We start from the raw sequence: 13,807 nt of genomic DNA on the forward strand, positions 1-13,807 counted from the left end.
GTCTCTACCAAAGCAAGTAGGCCCGTCAATGATACTTGAAACTTCACAACTCGATCTAATTATCACATATTTAGATGATGTTTTTATGTAATTAGATTTGGATTTTGCAATCTGCATTTGATTAATGACAAAAATATAAAACATAAAAAAGAAAAATAAAAATACAAAAAATTTATAAAAATTTTTGAAAATAATATTACTATCATTATCATCATTTATAATTGCCACATGCAAAGCACGTGCATGATTACTAATACTATTAAAAATCTGAATGTATCATCTAATACATACATAGTATCAATCCTTATCAAGCTTATATTAGTCAATATAGACCCAAAATAGATCTGTAGCAATTTGATACAGATGAAAATAAATAAAACCAAAGGTTTCGTAGCATTTCACATATTGAACCCTCACTAGAACGGTACATATCAATTGATACAAATTGATATGTTATGAAATTTAAAGCCTTAGTGTGGACATAGATCATGTTCAAAGCGTATTGGGACTAGACCTGGCAATTGGGTTGGGTGGGTCGGGTTCAGGTTGGGTCAAGGTACTTTGGGTTGATTCCAGGTCGGGTTGAATTTCAGGTTGGGTTGTCAAATGCTAGACCCTAACCTTAAATGTTTGGGTTAGGGTTAACCCATGGGTCAATTTGGGTCATCCCAAAAAATAATTGAAATTAAAAAAAATAAAGAAAAATTACATGAAAAATGTCAAAATTAAAAGAATTAACCTTAAAATTCCAAATATAAAATAAAAAAACTTGAACATTTAACAATTTAAAGTGTAAACAATACAAAGTAAAGACTGAATAGAAAAAAAATAAAAAGTAGAAACTTCTGAAAATGCATAAATAATCCCAATTAGACTTGACAATCGGGTTAACGGGTTGACCCATAACCCAACCCAACCCAACCCAGTTTTTTTTTTTCTGGATTAGGTCGGGTTGGGTCATTTTCACATTCATGTAACTAAATATGAGGCCCTATCTCTGTTTTTTTGGGTTGGGTTGGGTTGGGTTGGGTCGGGTTCGCGGGTTGAATCAACTTTTTGCTAGGTCTAATTGGAACAATTTTTGTTATAAGTAGATCCTATTCCCATGAATTGGGAGAATTGGGATCTCTTACCAACAAAACATAGCAGATATCATGTAGGATGGATCCCAAATGTATAGTGTCAAATTATGATGGAAGCCAGTTAGGACCTGGAACGGATTGTGAGAAAACATTACCTGCAAAACAATTTAGTGGCCCTAGTGAATTTTGAACATGTTACTCTTCGAATTAATAAAAATGAACTAATAGGATGTATTGAATTAATTGCAAAGGGTGATGTGTTCATTTTTCACCAGGGGTTGCTGCGTTGTTCTGCAATTGTGGCCGTAGGCAATGCAAGCTCAAGTTTTGTTGTTGGAGATCCCTACTTGCAATTGGGATCATCACCTGCCAACAAAATATAGTTCAACACCCTCCCAACATGATTTGAAATTACACATTAAGAACGGATTTTCTCTCAACAAAAACCATTCCAATATGTTTTTAGATCCACATAGGTGTGAAAAACGAATCCAGCCTTACGTTGGGTTCCTTCTATTTGATTTTGATAGCAAATGAAAGCAAAGCTCAAAGCCTCAAAGAGCTCTAGACTCCATGTGATGATAGAACTATCTGGCTTCCGATGTAATCGTTTTAAATTTTGGGATGGGTGTTAAAGAAGTTTTTGATCCAAAAGTTTAAGAAGGTATCATGGTCTTGGAGACCAACAGCTGAATAATGTTGGGGAAGATACACTACAGTAGCAGAAATGAGTGTGAAAAAATAAACCCAAGTCAGCAGGAAACTTTCCCCTAAGTTTGTGTGTTAAAATAGATTTGTCAATAATAATGATAACAAGTAAACAATTCAGCCAAATAATAGAAAATACAAATGGCAATCACCACACAATAGCACACCAGAATTTTTACGTGAAAAAACCCAAATTTTGAGAAAAACCACGAGACCTATAATCCACAAAAGTCTTCCACTAATTAAAAAATTAATAGATACAACAGTTCTCTCTAGTTGCAACTAGAGGCTTACAAACATCAAGAAAATAATCATTGTCTCACAAGTACAGCATTAACATCACTGAATGTAAGGTGAATACAATAAAAGCAGAGGTTTAGATTTCACCAAGTTACTGTACATCTGAACTAAGAAGAAAAAAAACGAAGAACTAACAAATCTGAACTGGAGTGGGATTCTTAACTCCAGCACTTAATCTCATCAAGAATGAATTTGAAACACATCCAAGCTTGACTTTGAATGGAGTAGAAAAAACCAACTCTCATCTTCTCTTCTTTACCAACTCAAAACCTAGAAAACCCTCGGTTCTCCTCTTTTTTGTTTTCTCTTCCTTTGCGCCTTGCTACCATGGTTAGGAATGAGAAGACCCAATGCCAAAAAAGGTGGAAGCCTTTTTAGCTTCCATAATATGGTTCCTTTTGGGAGCATGAAAAGGTGGGGTGGGCCCCTCATATGGGCTGGACCCACACCCAACAAATAATTAGTGAGAACCTGAGAGGAGTGGATGGAGACGTGGACAATGGACAGAGACAAATCATTCATGGTCCAATAATCCAGTGATCCAACACAATGGAATTTTGATTGTTCCTATCTAAATTTCCAATTTTACCTTAGTTTAAAGAACTTCAATGACAGTAGTGAAGAAACGACCAATCCCAAAGTAGAGAAAAAGAAGAAGAAATGACCCACTTATAATTCTTGATAATTTTAGGGAAAGATTTAAGCTGATTTGAGTGAACGCCAGACATGACAACATTCAGTCCCTGGTCGCAAATTCCTGGAACCTCTCATTCGACTCCCTCTTTCAGAATTCTTGGATCCAATGCCTGGAAGCAATAAATCAGGTGGTCCTTTTTAGTTACCAAAAAAAAAAAAAGACACGACAACATTCAGCAGTGTCGCTGTTGATGATTCTGGAATGCAATGTTAACACAAGGTGTCCATTATTAGACAACGGTCAGATTCTCAAACATGTCTGAGTGCTGCAATCACCAACAAGCAAACTTGCCGAAATGGATTCTTGGCGTTTGGTAAACGTTGCTTGCTTTCTGATGGCTTCTCAGCATGAGTCTCTACTACTGACAAGAATATTTCGAACAAGTCTTATTGGATGTTGATTTAACTCCCAACCACACCGTCGGACGATTGATCCAAGTGTTGTGCACCCTCAACGCCTCCAAAGGGATCGAATGGTTCCCGATGCCGAAGCTGTCCGTCGACCAGGCCGAGATCGTCAAGATATTCAATGATACTAAAGGCATCCGAAAGCGATAGAAACAAGAGATTCATGGACCAGTGGACAATGTGGTGGAGGATGAACTCGAGTTCACAATAGCCAGTGATAAAGCACTCAGCCTCCTTTACCATCTTAAAATCTTGCAGTCCGGCCTCGAGAGTCTCATGAACAAAGATGGCAAGTTCGTAGACTGCTTGACTCGTGTCTTGCAACGTGGGAACTACCAGTCTCATGCTTGACTCATGAACAGAGAGAGCAAGTTCGTAGACTACTTAACACCTGTTGAAATCTGTTAAAAAATAATCCACCTTCTAGAAGTTTTCTAGAAGTTCAAACTTCTAGAATTAATTAGCACTCTAGAAATTAAATCTCTAAGCCTCTAGAAAAAGTAATACATTTTCTAAAAGTTCTAACTTCTAGAATGTATTTGGGTCTAGAAGATGATTTCTAGAAATGGTAAAATTCTAGAGAGATGTTTAGAATATTGGTTGGCTTTTGCTCTACCTACTTAACTCTACTATAAATAGCGCTAAACTTGTACATTTGAAAACAAAACAATACAAGTTCCCATTTTCCAAACAACTTGAGCCTTTATCATTTGCTACCATCCTATCTTACCTAGTCTACTCTCTCTCACATCCCAAGTCCTAACAACTATACTCTCCTCCATACCCCAACAAACTACTGTCCGAGGTGGCTGATCCAAGCCAGTTGATCGGATTGAGACCCAAACTCTTCATCGAGAGCATGAACCTATTGGGCGACCAAATCTCACACCAGGCTTTTGGCGTCTGGGATAGATGCTACTATCGTTACAAGCAGTAGAAACATTTAACAAGGCTCCACAACATTTCGAACAGCAGCACTCTAGAATGCTCTGTTAACCCAAAGAGTGGTGGCATCTGAAAACAAAACAATACAAGTTCCCATTTTTCAAACAACTTGAGCCTTTATCATTTGCTACCATCCTATCTTACCTAGTCTACTCTCTCTCACATCCCAAGTCCTAACAACTATACTCTCCTCCATATCCCAACAAACCAATGTCCGAGGTGGCTGATCCAAGCCAATTGATCAGATTGAGACCCAAACTCTTCATTGAGATCATGAACCTATTGGGCAACCAAATCTCACACCTGGCTTTTGGCGTTTGGGATAGATGCTACTATCATTACAAGCAGTAGAAACGTTTAACAAGGCTCCACAACATTTCGAATAGCAAAACTCTGGAATGCTCTGTTAACCCAAAGAGTGGTGGCATCTGATTTGGAAGAAGAAGAAGAGGAAGAAAGAGAGAATGCAGGATGGTCGGAGGTGGTCTTACCTTGCTGGAGATGGGGTTGGTTCGCAGCAATTTTACTTCATAGGAGACGGGGTTGGTGATGGCGGTGACTAAGAGTTTTTTTTTCAAAATTCAATGTTTTTGAACTGTCATTGACTCGGACGGTCAGACTGTTCGGTCCGAAAACCATCTAGGCAACCGGTTCCATTTCACCCTTAACCCATTTCTGGATTAAAAAGTAGTGTCTTGGTTAGAGAACCGCTGCCTAGGGCAGCTGAACCGTTATTCGTTCGACCTGGATAATAGTTCGCAGTTTAAGAAGCAAAGAGGACAGAGAGGGGAGAAAGTGAAACACAAACTCAGATGATCAAATCTGAGATCTGGCAGAGAGAGAAGAAGAGGTTGGAGAGAAATCGATCTCAGATATGAGAGTTCTCACTCAGATCTGAGATTTGTGTTTGTTGCCGCCGCCTCACCATTGCAGTGTCACCATTTATTGCCATTGGTGAGCATCAAATCCTCATCCTCCTCTTCCTTCTTCCTTCCTTCCTTCCCTCCTCCTCCTTCTTCCCCCCTTCATTCCTTCCTTTCCTTTCCCTCCTTTTCTTTCCTTATTTTTTCTTTCTCAGCCGACAACTCCACAATATCCTCTCCATTCCCATGTGAAACTTATAAATGAGAAAATATTTGCCCTAATATAGTAAACCATCTGAACCATTTGACCCGGATGGTTGAACCACTAACCTGGAAATCGTAACTACAATGATTCCATTTTTGGGTTAGTTTTTAAAACATTATCAAAAATAAAATAAAACAAATGGATGGGAATGAAAATCACATTCTGTGGGGAGGGGTCAGGAATGGCCATTCCCTCGTATGGGAGAATCCCATTCCACCTATAATGGGAATGGGATTCCCACTATAGGATTCCAGGCTTCGATTCCCTCGAACCAAACACATCCTCAATACTTTCTCTATTTGTAATGTACATATTTGTTTTTGCATTCTTCCCAAACTGAGCCTTAAAGTTGTATTTGCTTTGAAAGAAATATAGAGAAACATGTACTTGTATACATTTTGATTTTAGATTATTGTGTTTTTAAAAGTAAATCTTATCAAATGTTCGAAACACTTTTTCGATTCATTGTTATATTTCACAACCCAAGGTTTAAAAGCAAAAGCTTGTCAAAAAAGAGAGACTAGGTTCAGTTTGGGAAGAGTACAAATATAAATATATACAATGCAAACCTTGTATATGTTACATTTCTAAACCTTTGTACCCTTTTCCAGACTGAGCCTTAAGTTCCATTTGAAGATTTTTTTTGAAAATTGTTATTTTGCAGTGGTTGGTTGCACGTAGGCTATTCATTTTAGTGGTGTTAAAGTCTCATGGGCATAGAATTCATTCAGAAATCTTTTTCCCATTTTGCCTATCTTTCTTGGAAAATGACTTCCCTTTTTAAAACTTTCATTTTCATGATCCAAGTCGAGGTTTCCAAGGTGAAAAAGTGATAGGTCGCTGTGGATTTCAATTCCCAACCTCAACTGCCTTTTGCCTCTATTAGTCCAATAAATAGTGAAAATACTTTTGCATGTAAATCCAAGCAAATAACAAGAAATCAATTTTCTAGAAAATGATTTTCCAAAAATACTAATTATTTATTTTCTTGGGTTTCCGCTTAGCCAAAAAAATCAATTGGATAAATATTGAAAGGGGTCTTTCCTCTTTAAATATAAGAAATGTTTTTCGGGGTAATTATAATAGATGTTTTTTTAGGGCATCATATTGGGTGATTGGTCTTTATCATCATTTCATATTAATAAATGCACTTTGTGAAGATTATATATATATAGGCATCGTGCACTTTCATGTAGTGGCATTTAGGACTGAATTTTTAAGTGTGAAATTTTAGGCCTTATTTGGTAGTATTTTTCAAAGTACTTTTCATACTTTTTAAAGTATGAAAGTATGAAAAGTACATGAATGTATTTATCTGACATGTTTTTTAACAACAAATAAAAGTACAAAAACACAAAAATGTGTATATCAATCATAAATGTGATACTTATATATCTCACCATGTGGTAACATATATAAATGCCACACGAAAGTATAAACACATTAATGTATTCAGTAGCATGTATGTGCCATATGGGATTATATATGAATGTTACATGGCATGTAGTATTGTAGACATACCTTCAGATGTCACCACATGGAATCTATATATGTTTCCATATGACATATATGGATGCGGCATGGTATTTGAACATAATTAATGACAAATGCATGCCATGTGGCCTTTATCTATACCACCACGTGGCATGTACTATCATTGGCTTACCTTTAAATGCTACACAATATCTATATATGTTGTCACATGGCATCTACATGTTATTGACTTACATTCAAATTTCACATGACATTCATATATGATGTCATGGTGCATACACATATAAAATATTTTATTGTATCTAAACGCCATTATTTAATTTTACTTTGAAAAGTATATATTTTTTAAAATTTTCATCTAAACTTTTTCAAAATAAATGCAAAAGCAAATGTATTCCATGTACTTTGTACTTTGATACTCTTAAAAGTATAAAGTACAAAGTACTACCAAACAAGGCCTTAGTACACTAAAATTTTAGAAATATATATACACTCAAGTCCCGCCATTTTCATTCCATTAATTATCTTGATGATGTGATGTTATGTGAATTTTGAAAATTTTAAAACCCCAAATAGTACTTTTTCTTTAACCTCTCATCAAGCTTCGCTTCTCTCTCTCTTCCTTTCTTTTCTACCAAACTAGGAAGCACATTGTTTACAAATCCATAACTTAATCACAACTATTCTTGGAATCCTTTAGAACAAAATATTGAAAACTTAAATAGCACACCTAATCCCAGTATAAGTTGACAAGGGGGTGCTAATCACACCATTTTTCTGGTTGTTGGAGTATATTTCTTACTATCTATGGTTGCTAGAGCAAAGAGATGAAGGACAACCCTTTAGGCTTTAGGCAAAATGAAGCTAGTCGTTTGTTCACTTTTAACCTCCATAAATCCTTTGCCTACTCTCCAATGGTGTACAAAAAAGAGAACCAAAATGTTACAAACTTGACCAAATACATTAAAAGTAAAATTATTGGAACATGTAAATTAAATTGTTTGAACTTAGGGGTTTTTATTAATTCCCCCACCTTTTTTTTTTTGGTTTGTACATTTGGGCACAGTGACAAGTGGGGGTAGTTGTGGAGCTAGGAATTTTCTCTTTCGGGGGGCAGGGGGGTTGTAAATATAGTTGTACCCAACACATGTTGTGTGTTCCCTTAGTTCCAATCAGTTTGGTCTACATTATGACATTTATTGTAAATGAATAAACTACATATTTGATTCATGTTATATTGGTGTGTTTTTGTGTAATACCCTTAAATTGGACACTTATGAGACTCGTGTAAGTTTAGAATCTTCACAACCGTTGGATAGATCTAGGGAGATTTATCCTGCTAAGGCTAACACTGATGTGCCGCTAAGTTGGTTGGGGTGGCTTGCCTCAACTGCTAGGGTGAGACCTGAGGTACATGTAGTATGGGTTTTCTTGAAACCATAAATTGGACCAAATTCCAGTATTGCCCTGTACCGTGGAGATAGATGGGCAAAACTGGAATATTACACCTGACCCCTAGACTTGATTATGGTACTGCACTAGGTTCGAATTGTGTTGTCCTTGATATGCCAATCAATGAGATCCTTAGAGGGAGTCAAAACCTGGGTGTGTTGGGACAGTTCGAGAATTCACCTGAGTGGGTAATCATAGTAATAGGATTAACCCCTTTGTTAGACAACGTGAATGATCAGTGAATGCACTTTGATGAGAATAAAAATTATAATATTTTTATCCCTAAATATTCAGTCTTTTATAATTAATTAATACTTAATTGGATTCATTATTCTTGTATTTCGATTCAGGGCATGAAAGAAGGCGTCAGGAGAAAAATAAGGCTAATCGGGTAATTTTGCATAGTTTCAGCACCATATAATAATCTGGGCATAACTCTCCCATCCGGACTCTAATTGAGATAATTAAAGATTCATTGGAAAGATATGGAAAAACTCTACAACTTTCGTGTTTTGAGTTTTGATAGATTCAGACTGAATCATAGTCAAAATCGGGCCCAAAGTCTGAGAAAATTCGTAGGGTAGCCCTGTCCGCAGCAGAAGCTCAACACGAATACAAGAATAAGGAAACTGCAAAGAATTCTATCAAATTTAATTTTCTGACGTAATTCTAGAAAGATAAAAGAGATTGAGATTACCAGATAAGAGATAGGATAGGATTAGATCTAAACTAATCATTAGGAATTAGGACTTTCTATTTTTTGAGAAAGAACTCCAAAAAGGAGTTGGAAACAACCCCTCCTCCTAAAGCTATATAAAGGGGGGGGGGACTAGCATCAATCAATCAATCAATCAATCAATCAATCAAGGGAGCAAGGAGAAATCCTCCAAGAGAGCTTCATCTTTCAAGGAAGCAGCCAATAACCTAAGAGGAGAAGAAGGCGGCGGTAAGGAGAAGACAAGCTCATCGATCTCAACTTCAAGAGCGACATCATGAGTTATTTCTTATACCTTGTTTGTTTAATATTCTTTATCATGAACTAGTTTATTTATAGCTGGGGTTATGGAAAGCCTAACCACGACCATGGATTGATTTTTATTTAATTCAACCAAGTTGTTTTTATTTTCATATTGTCTATGAGTTATTATGCGTAATGCTATTAGGAGCTTGGCCACCGGAGCTTGGCCACTTCTTAGTTGATTTGGTTTATGTGAATGAACCGAAATGGGAATTCATATAATAGACTAAATAACTCATTGTGTGACTTGAATGGTATATAGGAATATATGTATATATATGATTCATATGATGATACAGGTTTTTCATAGAACTTAACGCACTTTCTATCTCGAGAACTCTAATCGAGGAATTGAATTGTTATTTGATAGAAGTAGGTTTGATATATCCTGGAAGGGAATATTAAATAAATTAGGAAAGACTTCAGCTTATGAAAATAATATATTATCTTGGTTAATTTAATAAATTGATATTCATTGGAAATGTTAGGTGGACCAATAGTCCTGGCACTTTCAGTTAAATCGTTGCAAGTTCAGTCATTGATTTCCTTTGTTTTTTTTATCTCTTTTCTTTTTCTATCTTTAATTTTCAGTAGTTCCTATTGTTAGACCCAAAATTTTGGTTGTCCAAATAATTGAGGGAAGCTATAGTTCTAATACTTATTTAGTTAAATCCTCGTGAAAATGATATCTTTATACTACTTGATAACTAGTGCACTTGCTAGGTTTATATAATTATAGCTATCAAGTTTTTGGTGCCGTTGCCGGGGATTTAATCCTAAAATAATATTAGAACTTGTTAACCTTGGTTAATTTGGATTTTACTCTTTATTTAATGTGTTCAAATTCTTATTGTGTTCAAATTAGTTAGTGTATGGCACGCACTAGAGGCGAAAAACTAGCAAAATTTGACCCTGAAATAGAGAGAACCCTTCGCATACTACAAAGAACCAACAAAAGTAAAGAGAGAGAGAGAGAGGGTTGAAGGAGGCGAACCAGCAGAAGAAGTTGAGTAAGAGATGGCAGACGAAGCAAATTGAACTCTTTTGGACTATGCTTGTCCAACAATTGATGGGGCTACTTCTAGCATTTGCAAGCCAACGATTCAAGCCAATAATTTCGAGATCAAGCCTGCGATTATCTAAATGATCCAAACAAGTATTCAGTTTAGTGGGTTGCCGAGTGATGATCCTAATGCACATATCGTTAACTTCCTGGAAATATGCGACACATTCAAGCATAATGGAGTTAGCGATGATGCTATTAGGCTTAGACTTTTTCCATTCTCTTACGTGATAGAGCTAAGGATTGGCTTAACTCACTCCCTGCAGGAAGTATCACTACTTGGAACGACTTGACTCAAAAATTTTTGGCTAAGTATTTTCCTCCCTCTAAAACAACAAAATTGATCAATGATATCACTACTTTTGTTCAACTACAGAGGGAATCTTTGTATGAGGCGTGGGAACGATTTAAAGAGATGCTTAAGAAGTGTCCTCACAATGGAATACTAGTTTGCAATCAAATTCAAACTTTTTATAATGGTATTACTCCATCTAATCGCTCCATTATTGATGCAGCTGTAGGAGGCACAATCATGAGAAAAACTCCAGAGGAAGCCTATGATCTAGTGGAAGAGATGGTATCAAATAGCTACCAATGGAATAATGACCAAGCTGATCGAAGGGGAGTGCATCATCTAGAAATTTTTTCAGCTTTATCTACTCAACTTGCTACTTTGAATAAAAAACTAGGCAATTATAGTGTTGCAACAATAAATATGTCATCTTGTAATCCATGTGATCTTTGTGGCCAATTGGGACATATAAATTCTGATTGTCAGGTAGGTAATCCTTTTGCTTCACATGAAAGTGATAATTTTGTTTCTCATGGTGGCAGGCCAAATTTCAACCCATATTCGAATACATACAATCCAAGGTGGAGGAGTCATCCGAATTTTTCATGGAATAACAACCAACATAAAGCACCCATGGGATTTCAACAACAGCCACCCACGCAAGAAAAGAAGGAAAATTTTGAGGACATGATTTCTAAGTTCATTAATACTGCTAAAGCAAGGTTCCAAGATCACGAAAAGATATTCTTAAATCAAGAGGCATCTATTAAGAACTTAGAAGTTCAAGTGGGGCAGATTGTGAGCATGCTATCAAAAAGAAGAGAGGGACAATTGCCTAGCAATACAGAGAAGAACCCAAAGGAGCAAGTGAATGCCATTGCCTTAAGAAGTGGAAAGATTATCAACGAGATCAAGGATGATGATCAAAAAGTTGAGGTAGCCGATTCACAAATGGAGATCGAAGGGAGTACACCTAAACTAAATTTAGATGCCATTAAACTTCCTCTCCCCTACCCTAAAAGAGTTTTGAAAGCTAACTTGGATAAACAATTTAAAAAATTTTAAGAGGTGTTTAGAAAAATACATATTAACATTCCTCTTCTTGATATATTGTCGCAGATGCTAAAATATACCAAATTCTTGAAAGAGGTGATTTCAAATAAAGGAAATGGGAGGAATGCGAAATGGTGAAACTAAATGAAGAGTGCTCAATAATTCTTCAAAATAAATTGCCCCCAAAGCTCAAGGACCTAGGGAGTTTTTCTATTCCTTGCACCATAGGAGATACTGAGTTTGAGAAAGCTTTATGCGATTTAGGTGCCAGTATAAATCTAATGTCATATTCTATTTTTGAAAAACTTGGATTGCATGAACTAACACCTACTACTATTACCCTGCAATTAGCTAATAGAAGCATTAAATATCCTAGGGGAATAGTAGAAGATGTTTTAGTCAAAGTGGGCAATTTTATTATTCCTGTTGACTTCATTGTGTTGGATATGGAGGAAGATAGGACAATGCTTTTGATTTTAGAGAGACCTTTTCTTGCTACTGGTAATGCTTTAATTGATGTGCAAAAATGTCTACTTACTCTTAGAATCAATGGTGAAGAAGTAGTATTTAATGTATTTAAACCATGAAATATCCTAAAACAATTGAACATGAAATATATGCAATTGATTGCATTGATATTTGGGCTGTTGAAGTCGATGCAACTAAATCAGATGATCCTTTAGAACATTGCATTCTTAATTCTTGTAAAAATGTGCAAGTCTTGGATGAAGAAATTAAGGAGGTTTTGAACTATTTGGAGGCCGATCAAGAAGAGTTTAAGCCAAGACAAGGAAAATTTTTACCATTGGATGGACCGACCTCTACCAAGAAATTGCAACCTTTCCTTGAAACACCTCCAGCTCACACAAAACTCCTCCCATCTATTGTGCAGGCCCCTATTCTAGATTTAAACCCACCCATGATGGATGAAAGGAGAAAACATCGGAAGTTGCAACTACAAGACCTCGAGGATCCGGTTTATGATTAAAAATAGGAAAATTTGTTTTTCTATTTTTTTTCTCTCTTCTTGTTTTTATAGTTAAGTTATTTCCACCTTTTCTTTCTACCTTACATTGAAAACAATACGTAGACTAAGTGGGGGGGGGGGAGAGTATAGGATTTTATTTCAATTCATATACATATATATACATACATATATATATTTCCTAGAATATTGTTTCAATTGATTGTATATATATATATATATATATACAATCAATTGAAACAATATTCTAGGAAAATTCTTGTGAACCTAGTAATGAAGTACGATCAAGGAGTACATGGCTTATCTGAAGCCATTTCCAATTAATTTAGTCCTAAATTCAGGTTTTAGTAAATGGGGTAGTTGCTTTACCATTGCTACAATTGGTAGGATGGAGCATAAAATGCACCTACCAACCAAGTAATTCAATAAAAGGATAGAGCATAAAATGCACCTATTAGCCAACAAATTCAACAGTAGAACAAAGCATAAAATTTACCTACTAGCCAGCAAATTCAATAGTAGGATGGAGCATAAAATGCACTTACTGGCCAAGTGATCCAAAAGTGAGACAGAGCATAAAATGCACTCACTCCCGATAAAAATAAAATAAAATAAAATAAAAGAGAGGTTTCCCCTAATTTACTACTTGGATTGCAATAACAAAAATTGGATTTACTGATGAATGAGTCATGTATGACTTGGTTGTGTTAATTTAACAGTTTGCAATAGTTAACCTAGAATATTTGTAGAGAAATATGAAGGAGAGTTGAGGTTAAAAATTGGTAGGACAGTTAGTTTGTTCTTATTTTATTTTTGCTTGAATTTTGTCTTGCCCGAGGATGGGCAAGGTTTAAGTGTGAGGGGATTTGATGAGAATAAAAATTATCATATTTTTATCCCTAAATATTCAGTCTTTTATACTTAATTAGTACTTAGCTGGACTCATTATTCTTGTATTTCGATTCAGGGCATGAAAGAAGGCGTTAGGAGAAAAACAAGGCTAATCAGGTAATTTTGCACAGTTTCGGCGCCGTGTAGTAATCTGGGCATAACTCTCCCATCCGGACTCCGATTGAGATGACTCAAGATGCACTGAAAATATAAGGAAAAACTCTACAACTTTCATGTTTTGAGTTTTGATAGATTCGAACTGAATAAAAGTTAAAATTGAGCCCGAAATCTG

General features: G+C 35.9%; 1 non-coding gene across 1 annotated transcript; it reads right to left on the minus strand.

Moving 5' to 3' along the window:
* Positions 1-10,631: 10,631 nt before the first annotated feature.
* Positions 10,632-10,738, minus strand: LOC148880134 (small nucleolar RNA R71). Its single transcript, XR_016106280.1, has one exon. It is a non-coding gene; the product is annotated as a small nucleolar RNA R71 (small nucleolar RNA).
* Between the last annotated feature and the right edge of the window lie 3,069 nt (positions 10,739-13,807).

The sequence above is a fragment of the Nelumbo lutea genome, chromosome 1, assembly GCF_056320005.1.
Source record: "Nelumbo lutea isolate HS-2025 chromosome 1, American lotus-T2T, whole genome shotgun sequence".
Classification (NCBI taxonomy): domain Eukaryota; kingdom Viridiplantae; phylum Streptophyta; class Magnoliopsida; order Proteales; family Nelumbonaceae; genus Nelumbo; species Nelumbo lutea.